The following is a 26,766-nucleotide window of genomic DNA, read 5'->3' on the forward strand; positions in this document are numbered from 1 at the left end:
CTTGAAAATTCAAGCAACAATCAGACGTAAGCATTGTTGCGTGTCGAACCTGTATATAATGAAATATCGTGCCAATTTCCTCTGGCACATTAAAAGGAATATGTAAGTTAATGTTAGTTATAACCGGCTGACAATACGTTATGTTATAGCTGTTACTTTTTCAACTCGAAGAAAATTATCGAGTTTTATTTTCAAACGACAATATATGCACACGCGTTCTCTCGGTACAAATACCTGATTCGAACTTCTTATGAGAAACATTTTCCGTTCAATTGATTTTTTAAGCTATTGATTATAACTGTCTGATATATCCGTAAGACATTGTATCGATTTAACTATTTAAACAGGTTCATTGATTTTTATATACGTTTCGTTCTCGCATAAGAAGAAAAAGTTTTAACAGAGACTGCGCTAGTTTCATCCGATAAAGTCTTTAAAATCACTTTCCAATATTACCAAGTTGAGGCGAGCACCTGAAGTTGAAGAGATTCCCAACGGATCAGATTAGAGACTTAATAAATAAAGCCTAACTACTTTCGACGTGTTACTTTCTATTTTCTATTTTGGTTTAATGTATATAGTTTTAAGGAATACACAAGAGACTTAAGATATAAAGTGCTTATAGTATTTTTAAATAACGACTCTAGAAAAGTTGGAATATTTTTACAAAGAAACAAAGTGGAAAGATGATTAAATAAAACAAGAACATTTAAAACTATTAAAAGATCATCAAGTAAGAATCGAAAGTGCACTATTTTAATGCATAAATTTATCAATTTTTTAATCATGTATCTGACGTGTTTAGTCGTAACCAGTATCCGGATATGTTAGCGGTTTATTTGCTTTTACAACGGAGTGCCAACATTGGCGTGGTAACTTCAAATTCAGTTCACCAAACAGAAGACATTTAACTTAGAAAGGTGCAACTTATACTTGGCCCCCCTCCTGAAATACTGGTAAGATACAAAATATATCTTCAGTTGTGAAAATAAATTGTTTTCTGAGTTTAAGTAAAACGGGCAAAATTATTGTTGCAAATGTTTCTAAATATTATATTAATAATAGTCGACGATTACATTGGTGAGTAAGATTTTTATGTAGGGAGAATCGTAGTTCACCTTTACTTTCTTTGGTTTTAAACTTTGTAATAGTTTTTGTCTGTCCACATTTACAACTCTGAAAGTACATTATACATTTTTACTTACAATAAAACCTATTGCCTTGGTGACATTATAGAGATACAGAATACTTTCATGTGTCAGTAGTTTTCTAGCACGGTAGAGAGAGCCTACATTTTTTGCAGGTGCCCTGGCAATGTTTTCAATATAATTGTTCCAGCTTATGTTTCCTGTGAACGTTAGGCCAAGCAGTTTGAAAGATGTACTCTCAGAGAGGGAGTCACTTGCCATTGCTATTGGTGGCAGAGAAGGTTTCTTGTAGTTATTGAAGGAAACCAGTTTAGTCTTGGCAGCATTGAATGTGACCATCCATTAATGTCCCCATTCCACTACAGATCGGAGGTCATCCTCTAGTATTTTTTGCCATTTTTTTAGATATATGTTCATTTGTTTTCCTGTCACGAAATCAGCCCTATCAGCGCCATCAGTAGAGTATGCGCGAAGATCTTGGCAGTGTTGGTGGAAAAAGGATGCTCAGAAAAAAACATGCCCCAGTTCCGGGTCCTTATCGAGGCAGTGATTCAGGCTGAAGGTGACTACATGGAATAGTATCAACTGTACTACATTTGAAATTATACTGCATTTTTTTTGTAATATTTTAAAAATAAAGTTATAGTTTTTTCTTTAAGACAATCATTTTATCGTCCACTATGTATGTATGTATGCATGTATGTATCGATCATGTCAGGTCATGTCATATGCTACTGGAACCATGTAACCCAGTACTACCTGCCTAATGGTCGGGTCACCGGCGACTAAACTGGTTCCCCCACCAGACTTGTTTGGTGAGGACGGCGGCTAGTCTCCCTGAAGGATTAAAAACAAGACCTTCCAAAGGGCGAATGAACTCTTTTTCTGGGCCAACGGCCAACTAGCACCGTGTATATTTGTGTGTTTGTATATGTGTATTGGGATAGAGAGGGCTCCCGTAAGCCGTGGTGAAGGTAACCTTTCTAGGAGAAGCAAATCTCTGATTTAAAAAAAACATAAAGCGGAAGACCAGTACCCGAATTAAGATGGTCTGCAGTTTAATTTGTTGCTGGCTATCTTGCTTGTTGCTGGATCTCAACATTTTGAACCGAGAGAGAGACTTAGCTTTCGTACAAAGCTAAGACTCTGTAACATCATATTTGTATAGATACTCCCTCAGACATTTGGGCTCATGGATTTTAAATGTCTGAGGGAGTGGAACTCGTCTGAAAAGACGTTGCAATCATCATGTATCGATCTATCTATCTGTCTTACTCTCTCCCTTTCTGTCTCTCCCTCTTCCTATCTCTCTGTCTCACTCTGTCTCTGTATCTATCTATCTCTTTATATATATATATATATATATATATATATATATATATATATATATATATATATATATATATATATATAAGTTTGGTATTGCAGTTTGTTTAAAACAGAGGTTGTAGTGTGAAGACTGGTGTTTATCCACAATATAAATGTGGTTCGTGAAAACAGCGTAAAGACGAGTTAGTTGAGGATTATTGTCGCTTTAAATAATGTATATAAATTATACATTTTTGCGAGTTATGCAATTGTAATGGTCTAAGAGATGTAAATCTCTTGCTAAAATTTATAAACATTATGTATACACGCACGCACGAATAGATTATAATGCTTACACATATACACACACATACTTACCTGAGCATGCCTGTACACGCGCACACCTATATAAGCATAGATTTATTTTATTGTAATAAATGATTTTCTAATTTTATTAAAATGTATTTCTTTGCCTATGTATGTTCATATATTAATTAGTTTATCTATTTGTTTTTGTTTTTACCAGTATATGTGCGCATACATATTCTGTATATTTCATCTAATCTCATTTATTTATCATATATGTTTATTGAATAGTGGATCATGGCCTAATATTTTCATTTATTTATTATTATAATATGTAAATACATGTGGCGGGTTGTTGGGGTAACTGTGATAATATAAGGAATGTTGACGTTTAGTTAGGCCTTTTTGTTACACAGTGATCACCACTTATCAAGGTCCGGAAGCCACTCATACATTACGTTAGTGTGGAGATTTGATGAAGTGTTTACTTAATGGGGCGGTTCATTAGGAATTTGTAAACGTTGGAATGAAGACATCCAAGGTGTAGTCCGGTGGGAAGCAGACAGACGGAACAGAGGTCCACAGGCGTGCAGTTCTAAGAAAGAAGCTTTGTTCATGGAATCCGCGCTTTGATTTAGGCACAGATATAGAGTGGGGGAACTTTTTCACAGTGGATTCAGCTAGACGGTTGTTTTTCGTTAAAGATTGGCGAGGGGGGTCCAGAGATTGGAGTTCAGAGGAGCACCTGCCATGGAAATAACGATAAAACAAGGATAGGGTCGCAACGTCTCTTCTGTGGGAGAGAGATTGCAGGGTAGAGAAAAGGGCATCCCCCCACTAAGCCATGAAGTCTATTTTGTACTCTGTGAAGGCAGGAGAGGATGTTTTTAGTAGCTCCTGCCCAGATATGGCAACAGTATTCCATCCTTGGTCGTACTTGGCTTTTATATAGATAGAGAATTGCATCAGTAGTGAGATATCTTCTGGAGCGGTAGAAGGCTCCCACCATCTTTCCAGCGACCTTGGCAACAGACTTGATGTACGTGTTCCATTTCAGATCAGGAGTAAAGGTAAAACCCAGAATCTTGTCAAAACATGGGGGCTCACCCAGATGAGAGCCATCCATTAAAATTGATGTCAGATGGGGATCAGAGCGTTGATGATGCAAGGATAGGAGTTTGGTTTTGGATGCATTAAAGGTAACCGGCCACGTCTGCCGGCACTGAACCACGTGCTCGAGATCAGAGGAGAGAGAATCAGAGAGAACTTTGTCATTTACAGCCTTTGATGTGTTGCCGTAGATGATCGTGACATCAGCATAGATGTCAACGAATGATTTAAGTATGTGTTTAGGGAGGTTATTGATGTAGATCAGGAAGAGAGTTGGGTTAAGGATTGCCCCCTGAGGGACTTCAGCATTTATGTTGCAGGTCTCCGATTTTTGTCCATCTACCACTACTCTTATGAGCCTATCGGAGAGAAATGATTTAATGCTTGAGAAAACATATCCAGTCATATCGTAGCTGGAAATCTTATGAAGTAGACCGTTATGCAATATCTTGTCGAAGGCCTTTGGTATGTCAAGAGCAATTGCCCTAGATAGTAGCCTTTGTCAAGAGATTCACTAATCCTGTGGGATATAACCGTCAGCACATCTGCGGTAGATCTTGCAGAGCGGAAACCATATTGTGTGTCACTATGAAGGTTGTTATGCTGAGGTTGTTGACTATTTCTCTATTTAATATGGATTCTAGCTCCTTACTCATAACACACAGGAGACTTATTTGTCTGTACTGAGAGGGAGATGATTTATCATCGGAATTCTTAAATGAGGGCAAACTGATTAGGTCTTCCAGGGAGTCGGAAAGCACTTCTCCTTAAGGCAGTGCTTAAATAGTTTCGTAAGTATGGGAGCGAGTTCTGGTTGAAGCTTTTTTAACACTATAATTGGGATGCCATCAGGGCCAGTTGCTTTACTGGAATCTTGGTTCTTGATTAGCTTGGAGACCTCATGCACGGATATTTGTATGTTACCTTGTTGTTTTGTGTTATATGAGGAAATATGGGTAGTTGATGGCCTTCGTCGTATAGGGTAGAATTAGGTGCAAAGTTCTTTGCAAATAGTTTGGCCTTGTCTGACGCTGACGAGATGACCTCTGGTCCATTGATAATGGTTGGGATAGAACGCACACTTCTGTTCAGGATCCTATTTGTTATTTGCCAAAACTGGTGGGAACCAAGCGTCTGATCAGCTACCTTTGATTTTACAGACTGGGCATAGAGCTTTCTTGCATTTTTTATTACTCTTTTACAGTTGTTGCTGGCTGTCCTGAAAGCAGCTTTAGTCTCAATGCATCTATTACGTTGGTAGCTATGGAAAAGTGAGTTATGTGCGCGATAGCAGCAGCACATTCTGGGGAGAACCATGGCTAGCTGTTAGGTTTTTGTTGGAAGTTTTTGGATGGTATGAATTGGTCTATACCCACAATTAACCATTCGGTCAGATCTGATACTATAGAGGGCACTTCCTTTTTAAACATGGAGTGCAGAGGTAAATCAGATATAAATGTACGGAAACTATTTTTAAGCTTGTTATTTATTTTTAATTCATGTATTTTTTTTTATTAATATTGATCATTTAAGCCTTATATATAGAGATGCAATATTATATACAGAGAACTTTTCTCGTGATTGAATTAGGGTCACACTCCCATAATTTTATTGCCACCAAAATCGATGAAATCGTCAATTTTTCAAGCAAATGTATTGCCTGCTCTAGTTTGAGACACATAACGGTGCGCCAGATTTAAGATTTACATCCCATCAACCAGTAATTGCGTTTACAATACACTGAAGTCTATATTGCACTGTTGGAAACGTTCTGTTTATTTCATGATATTTTATATAAAAAGGCGTGCATAAAAGTTTAAAAGACAACAATCAATTATCATGCTTGAAATAACGCGAAACGGTCAAATGCTAAAACTTACTGCTAATGCTATAAGCTTTTTGCGGTGATAAAGGTTTGAATTAAAGCAAAAAATTAAAATGTCAAGTGTCATGGTACAATAGGTTTTGTTTATTTAACCAGAAGCCGTAATTTCAACCGCGTCACATACATATCTAGCAACTTCTTTTTCTTTGATGTAGTGGACTTTCGGATCGTGCGGTAATAGAATTATATTTATGCATTATACTTTGTAAAGGGTTAACTTTTGTCGAATTCGCCTGTTTCTTCTTTCCTCGCATTATTCGGATTATCAATTACACTGGCCAACAAAAAAAAAAAAGCTTTTTAAAAGGTGTATGATATATTTTAAACTGATTTACTCTATTTTTGCCATGTTAATTCTAGAAAAAACTTTCATTTTGCTCTCGGAGGTCAATTTTTTTTGTAAATTTGAATTTAAAATTATGCGACTCATATTTTTTAAAACAATGTTTTCAAGATTTAGTAATGATGTTTCAATGGGAAAATGTCAGTTTTTTATGATAAAATTGGTGTATTCTAACAGAGAATCATGTACACTTCATGTACGGTACATGTAACTAAAAATGAAAACGTAATGTTTGCATAATTACGGTCTTTTCGTTTTTTTGATTGTCGCGAATGTTTTGGTGCTTGCACATCTCTTTTTAAATTCCAACAGTAGTCCGCCATCATCACCATGTCCCACCTTCCCTGGTAGCGTGATTCCATTTCTCTCAAGTCCTGGTGAAAGCCCTCTCCATGCTCATCGCTTAAAGAGCCAAGATTTTCGGGAAAGCGGTCCATGTGCGAGTACAGGTAGTGCATTTTTATGCTCATAATGCAGCCAAGGTTCCTAAAGGCCACTAACATGTTTGCTACTAGATTCTTATAGTTCTCTGCATTTGTGTTGCCTAGGAAATTCATCACGACCTGAACAAAGCAACTACACGCCTGTTGCTTAACAGGATTCATCGTCTCCTCAAACGCGGGGGAGTTTTTGATCAGCTGCCTAATTTGAGGACCATCAAAAATACCAGCTTTTAAGTTTTAAGTTGACAAATTGGGGAAGTTTTTACACAGAACCTGAAAGCACCGTTCATCTTTGTCCAGGGCTTTTTGTGAATTGGTTCATCAAACCGAGCTTTATGTGCAGTGGAGGAAATAAAAAACGTCCCCTGTAAACTAGAGGCGTGTTTATTAGATTTTTTGCTCTACAAATTGCAAGCTCTTCACGTGCTGGCCATTCTTTTTTCACGTAATGTTGAGTACGATCCCTACTATCCCAGAGGCATAAAAAAGCATGGGTATTTGGTAAATCCAGACTGTTCACCAAGCAAGAAGTTGACCATTTTTAAGTCAACGCAAATCAGCCATTTATGTTGGCCATAAGAACTTTTTTCTAGGACGTACTTAATTGCTTGATGCTGTTTTTTTTTAATGTTGTCGAATGTGCCAATGGCACAGATGCAAATTGATTTCCATTGTGTAACAACACACATTTCAAAGACCTTTTGATGTCGTCGAGAAAAAGTCGGCAGTCCTCTGATTTGTATTCAGGTACGCCGAGATGTTTCAGTAGCTCTACTATGTCATTGCAATAGACTAATTCTTTTTCTTGGGCAAAATATCTTAACAATTCCTGGTGCCTGGTACGGAAGAAACTTACCTTAACTTTACCATTTAGCATGTTCTCGTCCTCTACACTATATGCTAGAAGTTCGGAAGAGTCTTTTGGCAAATTTAAATCGCGAACAAGATCGTTTACTTCGTTTTGAGAAAACAATGTTGGCTGCTCATCATTGTCATCGGGAAAGGATGCATCATGATGATGATCGGTAGTGGTAATGCTTTGAGTTTGATCCTTGCTACTGCTGCTTTCTTCAATACTTGTATCTTCAAATACAGGTACAGGAATTTCTTCACTATGAGTAGTAGGGCGCACAGCTGACAGCAGATTGGGATACTCCAGTGTTGTGCGATTTTTTTCTGTTAATCGCCATGACATTGATAGCACAAAAGTAGCAATCGGTTGCATGATTTGAAGGCTCTCGCCAAAGCATGGGGATGCCAAAGTTCATGGACTTGCGCGTGCCTTTGCTCCATTGACGGAGATGCTCTGTGCATCTTTTGCAAACCATGTGAGGTGCCCAACTTTTGTATTGATCGCCGAGCTTCATGCCAAAATATGCATAGTAAACGCGCTTGATAAAGGTGGTGAAAGTATTGCGATTTGGTGCAAGTGTGCATTCACAACAAACAGCAAAAAACATTCGGCACAATTATATCTATGTCCTGCGAACAGTTTTAAACGAACAGAAATGAAATAATTTGACTCTGAAACACACAGAACCAATACGTAAGACTTACCTTCTCGTCTGCTTTCATATGGTGTGTTTTAATAACAAGTTTTTCCATTGAATTCCCGTATGGGCCAAATAAAGTCTTATCTTATCTTTAAATATCGCATAATGATCGTAAAACTTGGACTCCCTAATTAAAATTTAATCAAAAATTGTTTATTCAAATGCTTTCTTCTTTGTATTCCTAGTGTTAAAAAAAATAAATTTGTTCAGGTAATAGAACTTTAAACGGTAAATGGTTAATAATTCTGTTGTACCTTTCTCGGGAATTTAAAAGTTAAAAAATAGAAAATTAACGATGGCTAAAAATGTCGACCTGACCCAGCAAAAAGAGTGTTATTTTTGGATTCAGCACATCAAAATTTTCCAAAATCAGCTTACAAAACTGAGACACCAAATTTGCTGTTGACCAGTGTAATAGATATTTATCTCATATATTCCCATACATAACTTTTCTAAGAACACTACCCGACACATGAAGTTCATTCGGCTGAAATTTAATAAAAATCAATCAAGCTGTTTTCGAATTAATAGGAAATAGTTTCACACACACACACACACACACACACAAATACGCACACTAAGTCCCTTATATATTGTCTTTGTTAATTTTGCCTGCGTTACTTTGTTGAGCCGATTGCTTTCTTTAATACAATTTTATTTATTCTTTTAGGCATGTGCTTGCACCAAATGTGTAGCGATTTGGACCAGACGAGGAGAATCAAACACCCAACCTATAGGTTTGATGTATAGCTGTCTGCCACTAAGCCAAGTTTTGACACATCTGAATATACTTGTGTTTATTGTTTATTAATCCGGCGGTACCTTCTTTTCATCACCTTATTGTAAATTGGAAATTGTATTTCCCTTACAAATGAAGTGCTTCCAAATTACGACTATTATATATATATATATATATATATATATATATATATATATATATATATATATATATATATATATATATATATATATATATATATATATATACTAGCATTTAAACCCGGGTGTTTGGAGGTGCATTTTGTTTTTGAGCAAAAAAAAATAAATTAAAAAAACCGGTCTTTTTTTTTTACTTTTACCCAGTCTGTGTCCCCTGTTACACCTCTTACTATTTATTATTTGGGGTGTAATCAAATTAATTAAGTTAGGTCCATGTCCCAGAAACCTATATCTAAAGGTTCAAGTGTATAGACCCAAAATTGACGGAGGAGTTGATAGAGTTCTCAAACGTCAAATCGTTGAAAGTTGAGTCTTTCATAGCCAAATATCTGGCCGAAAATGTATTAAAAAGACTTTCGCAAATCTCAGTACACTGTATATCCAATTTGCAGTGTGTAGACTGAAAATTGAGAGAGTTATTGCGTAGGAAAATGTACACACACATACACACATATACGTTCACTTATATATATATATATATGGGTGTGTATATATGTGTGGGAGAGTGTGTGTGTGCGCATGCGCGCGTGGGTGTATGTAGGTGTGTGTGTGTCTGTAGTTGTGTGTAACAGGGTACACAGACTGGGGAAATTATGGGTAACAGATATTAGAAGGGGAGATACATTACTTGTGATGGAGTAGACACACAATAGTTGGAAGGGTAGTACGAGTGTTCATTGTAAGATAATGATAAAACACATTTACTAGTACACTCAGTTACGAACATTACTTGCGATTTCTTTGTTTATGGAGTCAGTAAGGTTGTTTTAAAACTTGACTAATTTTCACGTGGATGTACATATGTTTGATTAAACATATTTTGGCAAACGAAAGAATCCTCAATTCTGATTCTAACCTATTTTTAAACAATATATTTTAACTCGCATTGTGCAGTCATTTAACTGACATATTCAATATCTAGATTTCAAAAAGAATGGACAATATACTCTTTTTCCAACATAAACAATATTTAAGTATTTCGAATAGAATTAACAATAGATATAAATTCTAATATTCCCTTCTCAAGTATCCTTATATATATATATATATATATATATATATATATATATATATATATATATATATATATATATAGTTTTCCGAATTTTACTGGCTTTATATAATTGGACATTCAGTACTCGTTAATATACCACTAATTTTTCAGTCAAAATGATATCTTGATTTTATTAAAATGATATCTTGATATTTGTTAAAACAATATATATATATACATATATATATATATATATATATATATATATATATATATATATATATATATATATATATATATATATATATATATATATATTCTTAAATATAAAAGCTATGGGCATGGGTTTAGTTATCGTATGATTCATCAGGGCTATTTTCTGCTGTACTTTTTTAAATGATAAATGTCTATTGTTCCCTTTGCTATATTGCTCAGTGGAAACACGGGTCACTCTCGTACAGTATAACTGTGCTGATAAGTCGTATTGCTACGAAACATTTGTTCGTATATCTTAATTTTTAAAACTATACACACATACAAAGTATCTTAAATAAATCTCCAAACATTTTCCAGTTGAGAAATTTTATTGAGAGTACACACATTAAAATCCAGTCCTCTTACTTTTAATCATACCGTATTCTTACTCTAACATGTTCTAACTTTCAGATTACATTTGTTAAATTTACCAAATCGGACAATCAGAGTGACGTACGGTGTATTCCTATCCCTAATGTGGATGTTCATTTGAATTGCAATCTGAAAAATTGGTCAGTAATCTTATAAGATATATAGCAATACTGAATTTTCAAGTGTCTACGACAATTTTAATTGACTATAAAAAAGGCTAGAAACCTATTAGAGGACCCAAATATATATATATATATATATATATATATATATATATATATATATATATATATATATATATATATATTCGTTGCTCTTGCTGGCTGCAATGTTGACTGACAGTGCAAATGATTATATATTCTCTCACGCATTCTGAAAATACTTATTGCTCGTAAGGATAGGCTTCTCGTGATGTAATCCCCAGCGAGTATAAATTCCTACTAGTTAGACATCGACATGGGTTAAGGCTGATTGTGATGATCACATCCCTTGCTCGAGGCGAAAGCAGGTGCATTGAACTGTCGTATTTCCTTGCGGTTTGTTTGATTTATGATGCTTAATAAGACGTTCTTTTGTGTGGCGCGTTTCCTCAGTTCGTAGAGTACTTGCCCTGCATGGAAGAGGGTCGGGTTTCGAATTCTGAGTTCGGATGTGTCTAAATGATTAGCCTAAATGAGGGTGAAACTCGATTGTTAGACTTCCGGTTTGTTGGCTTCCCCTGCGTTTGCTGGCTGTTATTTTGTTTGGAAGTGGATATTAATTATATATTCTCGCACACATTCTGATATATATATATATATATATATATATATATATATATATATATATATATATATATATATATATATATATATATATATATATATCAGGATGTGTGCGAGAATATATCATTATTATCCACTTATATATATATATATTTATATATATATATATATATATATATATATATATATATATATATATATATATAGGGTGACCTAACAAAACGGGCCCAAAATCCAATTATGCCTCGTTTCTCAGTGTTTTCTCCGAATAAAATGAAATTCGGTGATAACTAGTTTATTATATTCAAAACATCGCATAAAAACACTCGGGTCATTTGCCTTTTTCTTCTACGTTCTACAGCATATGTTATAGGTGACCTCCATTTAGCTTCTATTTCTTTGGGGGGGGAGGTACCCTATATATATATATATATATATATATATATATATATATATATATATATATATATATATATATATATATACTAGCAGGACCCGGTAACTGGCGTTGCACGGCGAAATCTGCTCCCTCTCGCATAATTAAACTACAGTTTTTGTTGGAGGCGACTGCAATCCGTGAACAATTGCGGACACTGGCGGCCTTGACTGAAATGAAATAATCTTTTTTCATGCCGGTACCGTTTGAATCTAAGGTAAGAGAGTGGGTAAACCATTAATAATGTAAGAAAAATACGAAAATATGTTCAGTAAAATAATAATAAATATAATAAAAAATAAATAAAAAAGAAAGTAAACACCTAAATATTGGATTTACTGTGTAGAGTGATCGAAATCAGTGGTAGCTATCCTAGCGTTTTCCTTGTCCTGTCTATGTGTCCCCCGTATTTCAACCGTTCCACTAATAATATTAAATTCATTTCCATTTTGCAGTATGCTTATGTCAAAAAATAATATTACGACCTTTTGCACTTCACTTGTTTTAGTATCGTCATATTTAGAATGGTGTTTGGAGTAGACATCCCAAATATATCTGTCTATATATCTATAAAAGTGAACGTGTCTGTGTGGTTGTGTGTCTGTCTGTTTGTGTGTGTACAATTCCTTTCGTAATAACTGTGTCAATTTTTAGTCTACAAACTCGAAATTTGATATACAGGGTACTGAGGTCTGGAAAATCTTGTTGATCATTTTTTGGCCAGAAGGTTTGCAGTTAAGTCGTCAAAGTTCAACGATTTGACCTTTGGGAAAATCTTTGTAATTCGTTTTCGGTCAGAAATTTCGCTGTTAAGGGGGAAAAGTTTAAAGATATGACCCTTGAGAACTCTAGCAACCTCTTCTGACAATTTCCGGTATAAACACTTACAATTTTAGATATAGGCTTCTTGGATATGGATCTAACTTAATAACCTGATTTGAGCCCAAAACAATAAATGTTAAGGGGTACTAATAGTGGTCAAATTTAAAGAAATTGAACGCCTTTTTTGTTCAACAAACACTGCCAAATACACGGACAACGCCGGCCACCCATGCTAGTATTTCCATAAAAGTGAACGTGTCTCTGTGGATGTGTGTGTGTAGATTTCCCTACGTAATAATTCTCTTAATTCTAAGTCTAAAGCCTCTAAATTAAATATACCGGGTACTGAGGTTTGGGAACATCTTTTTAATTCGTTTTCGGCCAGAAATGTTGCTGTTAAGTGGTAAAAGGTCAACGATTTGATCTTTGAAAACTCTATCAAACTCCCCCGTAAATTTTGGGTATTAACAATTGAAATTTTAGATAATGGTTCCGTGGACTTGGATCTAACATAATAACTTGATTTCAGCCCAAACAAATAAATGTAAAGGGTCAAATTTTTAAAAACATAGATATCTGGGTCTCTACAAAATTACTCAGACAATTTCGGGCCTTAACATTTGAAATTTTACATGAAGGGTATTCAGAGATAGGGAAAGATTTTTAAATTGTTTGCGTCGAAAATCTTTAGTTACCAATATATAAACACATGTAGGTATGTATGTGTGCATGTCTGCCTAAAACTCTCGACAGAGGCGACGGATTTTTACAAGATCAGTATCGTTTTGGAGTTCGACGTTTCAGACGACATATATCGATGAATTGGCTAAAAACATTAATATCTTCACCTGAAACTGGGCATTTTCTAAAGGGGGAACGCTTTTTCGTAGATATTTTTTAAAGTCATCTTCGATTGTCTAGTCTTAATTAAAACCTCCGTCCATTCACGTTAGGCGGTGGTCCTAACAGGAAAGATGTCACGTTGTCCCCCCATTCTTTTCCTCCTTCGCGGTACGGGTTGGAGGCTGCCTTCCTACTACCACTTTTTTTTTTGCTCAACACATACATACAAACACCTGAGCAACGCCGGGCTAAATACAAGTATTTATATAAAAGTGAGAGTGTCTGCCTATCTGCCTGTGTGGCTGTCTGTGTACATTTCCCTATGCAATAACTCTGTTGATTCTCAGTACACAGACTCGAAATTAGATATACAGGGTATTGAGATTTGGGAGAATCTTTGTAATGCAAAAATATTGCTGCTAAGGGGTCAAAGTTTAACGATTTGACCTTTGAGAACTCTACCAAACTCCTACGTCAATTTTTGGTCTAAACACCTGAAATTTTAGACATAGGTTCCCCGGACATGACTCTAACTTAAATACTTTATTTGACCCGAAAGCAATTAATATTAAGGGGTCATAATAGAGGGTAAAGTTTAACAATTTATTCCGCTCCGGTCTCTAGCAAATTACTCAGACAATTTCTGGTCTAACCGTTTAAAATTTGATATAAAGTGTATTCAGAGATAAGGCAAGCTTTATAATTGGTTTAGGTCGAAATTTTTAATTACCAATACATAAAAGTATGTATGTATGTATGTATGTATGAATGTATGTATGTATGTATGTATGTATGTATGTATGTGTGTATGTATCTGTCTAAAAACTATCAAAGGAGGCGATGGATTTTACCAAGATAAGTATCGCTTTGAAGTTTGACCATTCTGACGGCAAATATGGAAGCATTGGCTAAAAACATTAATATCTTTACTTTCAACTGGCCACTTTTCTATGCGGGTCGCGTTTTTCGCCGATATTTTTAAAAGTCATCCTGTCGATTGTCTAGCCTTAATAAAAACCTACGTCACTTGCGGGTTAGCGCTGGTCGTAACAGCAAAGACGTCAGGTTTTTCCCGTTCTTTTCTTCCTTTGCTGTACGGGTTCGCGCCTGCCTTCCTGCTACCACTTTTTTTTTGCTCAACATACACCTGCAACACCCGAGCAACGCCGGACAACTATGCTAGTATATACATAAAAGTGAACGTGTCTGCGTGTGTCTGCGTGTATGTGTCTGTATACATGTTCCTACGAAATAAATCTGTCAATTTTACGTCTACAACCTCGTCTCCTGTTGATTGTCCAGCCTTAATACACACCAACGTCACTTCGGGTTTGGCGGGGGTCGTAACAGAAAAAACACCAGGTTTTCCCCGTTCTTTTCCTTCTTTGCCGTAGGGCCGAGACTGCATTCGTACTACCACTTTTATTTATTTGCTCAACATACACTTCCAAACACCCGGGCAAAGCCGAGCACCCATGCTTATATATATATATATATGTGTATATATATATATATATATAGTAATTCATTAAATATATATGGTGATTAAGCTAAAAATACAAAAAAAACACTAACCTAGTTTTAAAACAGATCAAGAAACTAAATAGAGCACACACAAAGGAACAGGTCAACCAGAGGCCAAATAGGCCTTTGTCCGATAAATGAATGCTCCTGGGCTGATAGGAAGGGCGCGGTGGATACTAGAAAGCTGATTGGCTAACTAAAATCTCAATAGAAGAGGAGCATATAAAAACGAAAAACAACCACAGAATTCGCGCATAAGCCTGAAGAGTCCTAGAGCGTATGAAACGCGGAATATTCAGTGTAGCTTAATCGCCATATATATTTCATAAATTACTAACTAGCTCTACCTACATATTGAGCACTTTTTAAGTAAATACTTTAAGTTTATGCATAAATCTATACTTTCGTATATTAATTTTATGTGAGTAAATTAAGTAGTTATGTATATATATATATATATATATATATATATATATATATATATATATATATATACATACATATATATAGTAAATGAGCGACACAGAATATTACCAGTTTCATTCTCGTGAGAATTCCTCAGGCTCATACGATTCTTATATATATATATATATATATATATATATATATATATATATATATATATATATTAGGTACCGGCCAATGAATGTCAATGTTCAAAATGTATAAATGTTCAAAATGTATAAACATTTTGACCCCTCCCTTTACTTAAAAATTCACAAGAAATAAGGAAATAACCTAATTAAAATTAAATTTTCAGTATATATCAAATAATAATCTTGAAATATAATGAACTTATTATTTTTATTTAAATCCTGAGAAAATGTTGTATTTTCTTTAAACAAAATACTGTTACTGAAGTTATGGTTTTCCGTATTAATGAAAAAAAACACAGGAGTTTATTTTTGCTTTTTCTTACATAAATAAAGCGTCGTACTTTGTAACAATAAAAAATAAAATTGTTTTCACAGGAACATTACAAAAAAAACTAAGTCCGTATTAATGAATTCTATATAACTCGACGTAAAATTAATTTCTCGAACTACCGATTTCCATTGAATTAAGCATTCTTTATTTAATATTTTCACACACAAAAATTATAATTGCTAAAATATTTCTACTTTTTTTTTAAATTACAGATTTCGCATAAGTTTTATATCCAAGATTTTAATAATTGTGTTGCTCGCACGAATGTGAAACTTTCGGTGTAACATAATTTTTATATAATCTTCAAAAATAATATTTAAAAAAAGTTGTAAACATAGGTACATGAAAAATAATTAAATTAAAAAATGATAAAAAGTGATACAAACGTTTAGAATAGGAATGTATGGATGCATGTCTGGAAAAAAAGAGATCTGACAGGCCTACCTCCTTTTCCTATCATGATTTCACTTTTAAATGACGTTTCGATTGGCTGAAATTCTAGGCCTCATTCTAATCGTGTTAACATAATTTTAGTTTATAGCATTTTTAGCGAACGTTAACTCACTTGCCTTTTGAGGACTAATTAATTTATTTTTGAACAAACAAGGTGTTTTTTTTTCTTTCGTTCAATACCTTCGGACGTTACTTTCCTAGTTATCTTTTAAATAGACCCATAAAACTTATATTTATATTTAAAGGATTTTTAAAATAAATTAATTTAACTTCAAAATTTAGCTAAATTGGTTAGCTCGCCGCGAAAACACTTTTCGTAAAATTTTTATTCGCCTGAAAAAATATTTATTTTTCCTTTAAGACATTAACTTAAGTCTCTAATCTTTGAAATACTGTCAAAAAGTAATCGGAAACATATAACAAATTATGATAAGTCTGCTTTCAAATCAAGATCCCCTATTTTTGCCCACCCATTTTTGCCCGTACCTAAATTATATATATATATATAATATATATATATATATATATATATATATATATATATATATATATATATATATATATATATATATTATATGCAGTAAGTGAGAGAGAGAGAGAGAAGGAGCAATAAAGTTTAATAGAGAGAGAAAAAGAGAAAGGAAGACTTGAAAAAGAGAAAATGAAAACTATCGATAAAAAACATGCAAATGAAACAAGTAATTTAAACTAGAGACATTGCTAAAATAAATAACGGGCCTAACACTATGACGAAAATACTAAAATGTATTCAATTCTAAGTTTGACCACTGAAAGCAGAAGCACAAATAACCAAATCTAATACATCTACTAAATTGGAACCATTTCGTTTTTCTATAAACTCCATTGACATTTGTTTAAAACCAATTGATATTTCGCGTGTGGTTAAAGAAAATACTAATTATTAAGTCGCCTGGTTGTCATAACAAAGTTTGCCACTAATAGTTTCCATTATAAATTGTTGCTTATGAAACAATGATTAATCACCGTGTTTTATAATTATCCGTCGTTTAAAGTTTAACAGTATGACAGGGAATTAGTGTTATTATATTTTTCGTATGTTTCGAAAGAACGCAATAGTCACTGATTGAGTCTTAAATTATAATGAAATTCATAAGGTAATTTACTTGAAGCATAGTGTAATGTGCCTAATAAGTAAGTCTTAGTTTCTAGGATACAGGTTAATGCACAGGTTTAACGGATAAACATTAACTGAATCAAATAAAAATATAATGCTGCATCAGCTATATCTTTCTTAATTTATAAATATATATATATATATATATATATATATATATATATATATATATATATACACGAGTTGTTTTCAATACCTTTCTCGAATTTATGTGCAGCCATTTTAATTTGGCGTAGACTCCTGAAAATCCAGTGTGTTTGTTATATATCAAATGAGATGGCTGACGAATGTTTAAATTTTAGGATTCAAACACACCCAAAATCTTGAAAAAATAGCAAAAGAAAAAAAGAAAAAGAAATAGATGCTATTAAAGAAATCATTCCAAAGGCTCAAGATATCGTAAACGGATGAAAGAGTTATGGGACACAGACAATAGCTACCATATATCGGAACAAAACATTACAGACCAAGCGAAACTTATCCTAAAGAGAAGCTTTCAAATCTCGAAGTAAATGAAATAAAGCAAAAGATAAATGATGGAACTGATGAACGAACACCTAGGATTCTCACCATAAACGGGTACACGCCAAATTATGAGGGGCAAGAAAGATGGAAGTAGAGCTGGGAGAAAGCACTAGTCAGAACTCAGATAGCTGAGGACGGGGGCTTTAAGGAGGATTATAGCCATCCAAATTCGAGTAAAGACCTATAGTCGTCCCCAACAAGAAATCAATTGTAAACGATTGTTACGATAGCGCAAATGTTTTTGCAAAGTTTCTCGAAAAAAAAAAGCTCATAAAACATCTGGGGAGATTTGTAGTAAGTGTCCAGTGAATTTGCTCTAAGAGAGAAATAATTGATGATGGTTTGTGTGACTAGTCGTAATGAGTAAATAATAAAGAAAACCATTAGGGAAAATTGCAAATTAGAGAGCACCAGGACACCACGGGATACATACATACTGGTTCAAAAATTTATCAGACCTACAAGAAACTAGTCCAATATATGAGAAGATGTATACAGGAAACAGACGTTCGCAATTGGATCGCAAAAGGCAAAATTATGCTGATACAGAAGGACACAGAGAAAGGAACCATTCCCAGCAACTATAGGTCTATAATGGTCATCGTCCAGTATGTGGAAAAAATAACAGCACAACTAAGGTAACAAATGTACCACTCTCTAAATAATCGTGGACTTCTCCCAGGGAACTGAAAGGATGCCAAAAAGAAAGAGCGGAACACACATATTATACATAGATCAAAAGATCCTAAAGGAGTTAAACACAGGAGAAAAAATAACCATGGTGTGGATCGACTTCAAAAAGGCGTACAACAAGATTCCACAGACATGAATTATAGAAGGTTTAAAAATGTATAAAATACAAAGCTGGATCATAAACCTAATAGAAAACGCAATAAGAACGTGAAGACTGGAAATGACAGCAGATGGACAACACATAACAGAAATTAACATACAAAGAGGCATCTTCAAAGAATAGTCACTATCACCATCGCTCTTTATAGCTACCATGATACCCCTGGACAATATACTCAGAAAGTGCCAAGCTGGATACTAGTTCTCTATTGCAGAAGAAAAATGAACCACTTGATTTACTTGTACGACTTGAAACATTTTGCAAGGACCGAAAAAGTACTAGAGACAATAATAAATACAACCAGGATGTTCAGCGAGAATATGCAAATGGAGTTTAGTATAGAAAAGTGCGCACTGCTAGTTACAAGAAAGGGAAAACTGGAGACGACAGAAGGCATGCAACTACCGAACTAAACAAAGATGAATGTCCTAGGGAAGCAAGATGCTTATAACTAACTGTGAATTCTGGAAGTAGACACAATCAAAGCCACAGAATTAAAATAGAGTTGGAAAGCAATAACTCAGGATAAAAAAAGACTTCTAGAAATTAAATTTTATAGCGGAAACTTAACACAAAATATAAAACCAACAGTGCCACTAATAACATACTTAGGATCGTACATAGGGTGGGCAAAAGAACTGAAACACCTTGACCAGAAGGCCAGGAAACTCAAGACTGTGCATAATGCACTACAAGCAAAGGCCGATGTAGACAGTCTCTACGTGAAAAGAAAACACGGCGGGAGAGGACTAGTTTATATAGAAGACTGTGTGCATGACAACAAAAGTAGAAAAATACACAACTCAAGACAAACAGTATAATCATGCCAGCGAGAAAAATGAAAATTATGAAAATACTTCAAAATGGATGTGAAAAGGATACATAAGCCGAGAAACGGAATACTTAATAAACGCACCATAAGATACCTCGATGAGAATAAACTACATCAAAGCAAACATCGATAAAACACAAGAAAACTGTAAATACAGACACCGTGGACAAAAGCAAAACTGGAACAGGCACGACTAAGTGGGGAGGGCAGTACACTGGGAATTATGCAAACAATTGCATCTCGAACGCAGAGACAAGTTGTACAAACATACGCCAGCAACAGAACTTGAAAACCAGAATCACAAAATCCTATTGGACATGGGCATACAAACTGATAACCCATCCAGGCAAGAAAGCCGGGTATCAGAATAATTAGCAAGAAAGAAAAATCCTGTCAAATAGTATACTTTGCTGTTTCGTCTGACCACAGGGTGAATATAAAAAAAAGGAATCCACAGAGCAAGCCAGAGAGCTGGAAGGAGAATGGATGATGAAGAAAATTAAAATAATACCTATCCTGGTGTAATGCTCTAAGAACAACCCTGAATAAACTAAAAGAATAAAGAGAACAAAGGACAAATTGGAATCAGAGGAATGAATAGAAGAATACAACGAACAACAATAATGAAAATATTAAGGAAAACACTTGAATGTGGAGACAAATACACACGAACCACAAGCGCAGACAAAGGAAACTGCTACAGAAATTAAACATGAAGCGCGATGTTGAATCCACAATATTGAAGCTGTCCCGAAAAGCTATGTAACCCCACTCCCTCCCTATTACCACTACTGTTCCCCTATCCCCAGAAAGAAAGAGTGAAACCACATAGCCAAATAGTTAAAAAGGAAGGAAAAACTTAGGAGTGAGCACTGAGAGACTTCCGCAGTATATGCGAAAAGAACTGGGACCTTCAGGAGCTATTCGAACCTCAACTTACAGGAAGGAACAATGGACACTGCCAAGGAGAGATACATGGCATGCAGCTGTTGTGATAATGCGATTTTATTTGCAAATGTTATTGAAAAACGTAGAGAATACTGGAAAATCTGCGGAGAGTTGTTGTATCTCAGCTTCCAGAGAGCACCACAGGCTGTATTCAATGATATTTGATAGTCTGTTTGAAAGCTCCTTGTGAGCCAACAACAACAACAACAACAATAATAATAAAAACAACAATAATAATAATTAAGAAAGAATAACCCCTTACTCTAGTACAGAAAACAGATTGAACGACCTACTATACATAGATGTCCTAAAACTGCTTTCAAAAGCAAATACAGAACTAGAGACGCTTATATAGACGACCAGTGTTATTAGCTAGCATATAATAGAATTCGCTATGCAATAATGCACACTACTTATCATGAGATTAGTGGAAACGGGAACCAACAGAACGTATAGTACTACTCAATCAAACCGTAGAGAGCACTATTTGGACGTCATAACTACAAAACGTTTGGAGTAATGAGAGCAACATACATTCAAAAAGATATTGGAAAAGAATACAACGCACAACAAAATAACACTATATAGTAGCAACCTTATTAAGAGTATAAACACGTGGGCAGTGTCATTTGGAATATACTCTGGGCTATTTATAAGGTGCACCCAGTGTAACCAAGTAATATTTTCCAGAACCCTTGTTCTCGAGTGAACTCTTGACCTTTATATTTGGTGATGCCCATGTAAAAAACAAGAGCAAGAAACTCATGACGCACAATGCGCTCTACTCAAAGATAATATCGACTAACTATGTGCAAAGGAAATACAGACAAAGAGGGTTGGTAAGTACAGAAGGCTGTCATAATAACAACAAAAAACAAACTAGAAAAAAACACACCTAAAGCAGAAGACCGTAAGAATACTTACGGCAGCAAGACACACTAAAAAGCTAACAAAATAGAAAAAGAAACGAGGAATAAGACGACGAAGGAAGAATGGGAAGAGGATCAGTTACACGGCCGATTCATATGGATGATAAAAGATTAGACTAAGGAAACATTTAGAAATTACTACAAAAAGGAAAACTTACTAACAAGGAAACTGAACCTCTATAAACAGGCACACAAGATAAAGCGATTAGAACCACCCATAAAAACAACTACATCAAGAACAAACCAGAGTGTTGCTGATTATGTACTAAGAGGACTCAGACCTTAGGGAGGCTTATTCTCATCCAAATTTCAGCGAAGACCAATGGTCGCTGATAACGAGAAATAAATCGTAAGCGGATGTTGCGATAGCGCAAATTCTTTTGTAAACGTTATCAGAACAGGTGGAGGGTACTGGAAATCTACGGAGACTCGTTGTCATTTATACGCCAGAAAACAACATACGTTGTTCTCAATAAAAGATCTCTGCGGAGGGGTTGTGTGACGATTTCTAGTAAATAATAATAATAATAATAATAATAATAATAATAATTAGAAGAAGAAGAAGAAGACGAAGATAAAGTACACCCCTCACTTAAAAAAGGAAAGAGTTCTTCGTGTGACACATAGTCGGAAGAATCGTGAAAATGCAGCAGGAGATTATAGCCGTAAGACGGAGATTGTGGAGGTGGGTAAACCTGAACTTAGATTCCATGAACAAAGCTTCTTTCTTGGAACTGTACGCCTATGGAATTTTCTTCCTTTTTCCTGCTTCCCAACTGACTACAATATTCTTGTCTTCAAGTCTAACGTAAACAAGTTTTTGATGAGCCGTTCCATATAAGTTAACAAATTTACCGGATTTCGATTACTAACGGTTACTTTATTGCCCGATTTCCATTGTACACACTTTGACCCTTATCCTCGAGTGACCTCTTAGCCTTGATAATTGGCGATGTCTATGTTAAAAAAGAAAAAGAAGGACAACAACAAGAAGAACAAGAAGAAAAAGCCGACTAAAAATAAAAAGAAAAGAAGAAAATAATTGGATGTAAAATCAATAAGATACGAAGAGGATATTAGAGGGGAAATAAACATTGACAAGAAGCGAATAAATAAGAAAATAAAAGTATTGAACAGAATTTGAAAAAAAAAGCAATGCTTTGTAAAGGCAGCTAACGTATCAAAATACAGCAAAAGGAAGATAAAAATAGGGCAAGGGATGAACGAAGAAGAAATGAGTAATAAAGTATCCCCCCTCACCCTTAAAAAAGGAAAGAGTCCTTCTTGTGACACATAGTCGGAAGAATCGTGAAAATGCAGCCGGAGATTACAGCCGTACGACGGAGATTATGCGGTGGGTGGATTTTTGACAAATTGGACTTGCAAATTCTTTGAAACATTTTAAGTGCCTTTGCTGGCATGAAATCACAGCATAAAAGATGGAGTAGGACAAAGAACTATCGAATTCATGATGGATGAAACACACATACATATAAACACATGGTACACACATATACTTACACAAGTAATATAAGTACGTCTATATATATGTATTTGCATGATTAACTCCAAAATTAATCAACCAATAATTGCAATTTAAAAACAAAACTGCGACGATTAAAGTATAAAATAATGGAATGTATCTATTTAAGTTTTTATTTATTTTTTTTCATAACGGGAGGGAAATGGTGGTGGGAGCACATCGTAAAAATTGAAAATTCTAGATTGACATTAAAATAATAGATTTAAAATAGCAGTTTAAAAATGTTAGTCATTTTTCATCTGTTTGTGTGTAAAATATGCCCACACACCGACATACACACACATCTAAATATTATTTATTAATAATTTCTCAGTTTTGAAAACATTTGTTTTCAAATTTCTTTTTAAATTACGACTTTTATCGACGTTTCTTAATAGTAATTGCGGATGGGTATACTGACTGCAAATAGCAGTTAAATTTTGCAAACCCAAAGTCGATTACAAAAACGTTTTGTTTTCGCAGTATTCAACAATTTTTTCATCCGCGCATGTAAATTAAAACTATTTGTAAAAGTGAAAAATTATCAGTCAATTATTTAGTTATTTTTTTTATTTTTTTTATTTTTTTACATTACCTCCACACATGTTAAGAACATATTTCAGAATAAACACCCTCAACCTCTCCATGTTAACATCGGGTTTCGGATTGAACAACATTGGGGGGCATTTACAAAATTTAACTGATATTTGTTGTCAACATACTCATCCGTAAATACTATGTAAAAAATCGATAATAGTCGTCATTAAAAAGAAATTTAAAATCAAATGTTTGTAAAAGATGAGAAATTATTAATAAATGTTTAGTAACATTTTCTTTTAATATTCATAAAGAGTAACACTTTTTTTTCAAAATAAATAAATGTTTGTAAATGTGACAAATAGTCGTTTAGTTACATCAACGTCAGTAAATAAAATATGTTACGTGCGAGATGGGGGTGCTAAGGGAGCGACTATTATTTTTTTCTGCTGGTCGCCATGGAACTCAACGCCCATGGAGTACCAAAATGTTATTGTTTTGTCAAATAAATAAATTTCAAGCAATTTTTGCAATAAATAATAAATAGCAACTTCGCTAATTTTACGACGCCCCAGCATATTATAAACACACTAATCTCCCCATGTTAAAACGGCTTTCGGAATGAATACGCCCAACCTCCCCATGTTAAGAACGTCTTTCAAGGTTTGTGGAAAGGCGTGTTTAATTTGAAAGCTGTTTTTACCATGGGGAGGTAAGGGTGTTTATAATACGCTGAGGCATGTCGTAAAAAGGAAACAGTTTAGAAAAAGTTAAAACAAACTTTTTTGTAAAGAATGGCGTGAAAGAAACTAAACAATTAAAACGTTATGTTTCATGAGTGAAAAGCCTTAAAATAAATAGAGGAATTTAAAATTAAAACAATTAGTAAGGATGAATCTAAATTTAAAAAATATGGTAAGAATGAATTTAAAATTGATAAGAATGAATATACATTTAAAAAATATGGGATGTTTTTTGTGCTAACGCAGAGAGTGATCCGCGCTATTTTTAAAACCGTATTTCCACGTTTAATTAAAGTTTTACGATATGCTTTTATTCAATTGTAAGGTAAAGGTAAATAATAGGTACAAAAAACCCTCTCTTCCCATATAAAGAATGTTTTTTAAATAATAACGTTAGTATTTCAGCACGGATCACTCTCTGCATGAGTACCTTCCTTTTTTAATTATCTTGTAATTCGAGACTAGTTGAAACGGAAGTTACCGGAAATAAAACCGGACAGTCTCTCAGAAACGACTTACGAAGAATATTTATATTTTAATTAATATTTTTATAATTCGCAATATTAAATTATTTTAATAACATGCAAACATTCATTGACTTTACAGATAGATTATCTGAAAATTTCAATTAAATTGGTAATGGAAAAATATGGTTTTATCGATGTTGTTGAACGAACCAAGAATTATATATATATATATATATATATATATATATATATATATATATATATTATATATATATATATATATATATATATATATATATTCGTGGCCTCTCCATGCTACAAAGGAGGCAGCAAACAAATAAAAAGCTTAAGCAAAATTAATCCCAAAACAGCCAAACTAAAGCTAGCTTGCTGTGACATTATTTTTATATACGAAGGTAGGGCATATAAAATATAGGTTCTTTTATTCAAATCGTCGTATAATTAAAACCATATAATATTATTAAAATCTTTCTGTAGCGTGCAAATTTTCATGTAGTTTCGTTGTAAACGAACAAACCGTATAAGCATGTTAATTTTCAGTTTGGCTACGAGTATGTATATATATATATATATATATATATATATATATATATATATATATATATATATATATATATATATATATATATATATATATATATATACCACTTTTAAGGGTAACTTGTGACCAGAATTTAACAAATAAAAGCTTGTTGGAAATCTAATATTCTGAATTGTGTTATGGGTTATGTGATATTTGCATTTAAGGCCGAACAATGCTGTTTCAAGATGTGGGGGATCACTTTTCTATACAAATGTTACGTAAAATGAGAATCCACCTTATGGGCACCTGTGCTCTAAGGTGGATGTTCATTTTACGTTAAGTTCATATAGAAAAGTGTTAAATGTTTTTGACTCCTGATTGGGGTAGAGATTATTTGCTGCCCACCTCAGCAAAATGTGCCACAGGTCAGGAAAGTGGGGATCCAGCAGGTTCCCCTAAACTAGGGGTATTCCTGTAATTGTAAGAATTGCCTGAATAACCCCGTCGGCATTCCCCCGTCGGGGCGCCTCAGGCAGTAAGCTATGAACTTACTCCACCGGAAAGCCCGGTGGCAAGGCCTGGGAGGGTGGACCTCCTAGGTATTACTCAGGCAGTGAACCTCAGTCCGGCAGGTGCTGGATCGCTTCCCGGTCCCTCACTTTTCGGTCTGAGTGTCAAGAACGCATTTCTACGATGGCTTCCTGCAGCCGAAGCCGCTAGGAGATCTTCCCCGTCAGAGAATTAATAGGAGTATGCCACCAATGATTTCGACGATCGTTTTTATAACCACCAGTTATAATAAGGCACCAATTAAAATATTCCAAACTTACTATAAAAATTTTCGATTTTTGGATGCAATCAGTTAGCCCTTGTCTACGCCATAGATCTGCATTTGATTCTTCGCCGCCATCTTTGTTATTGGCAAGTACTTAATATTCAGGACCGGAAGTGCATTTGATTCTTCGCCAATATATTTGTAACTGGCAATTACTTAACCCTCAGGATCGTAACTGCACTGCTTCTTCACCGCCATCTTTGTTCAACATAATGTCTCCACACTTAACAGGTTATTAACCCAGCCATCGTCTTTTCTTTGTCGGTTCGGAATATAAATTCGAATTGTAGCAAGTAAATTTTCTAAGGTTTCTAAGGATTCGAAAAGTACACAAAGTGATACAATACCCAACAGAGAATCCTAACGACTCCGAAATTCTCGAAAAGAACGTGACTGTTTTTTTGCAGAACCGATTCAAGGCTTAGACGATAAAACTGTGTCTCCGATTAT

This window comes from Euprymna scolopes, chromosome 12 (genome assembly GCF_053919585.1).
Source record: "Euprymna scolopes isolate OS-2025 chromosome 12, ASM5391958v1, whole genome shotgun sequence".
Classification (NCBI taxonomy): domain Eukaryota; kingdom Metazoa; phylum Mollusca; class Cephalopoda; order Sepiida; family Sepiolidae; genus Euprymna; species Euprymna scolopes.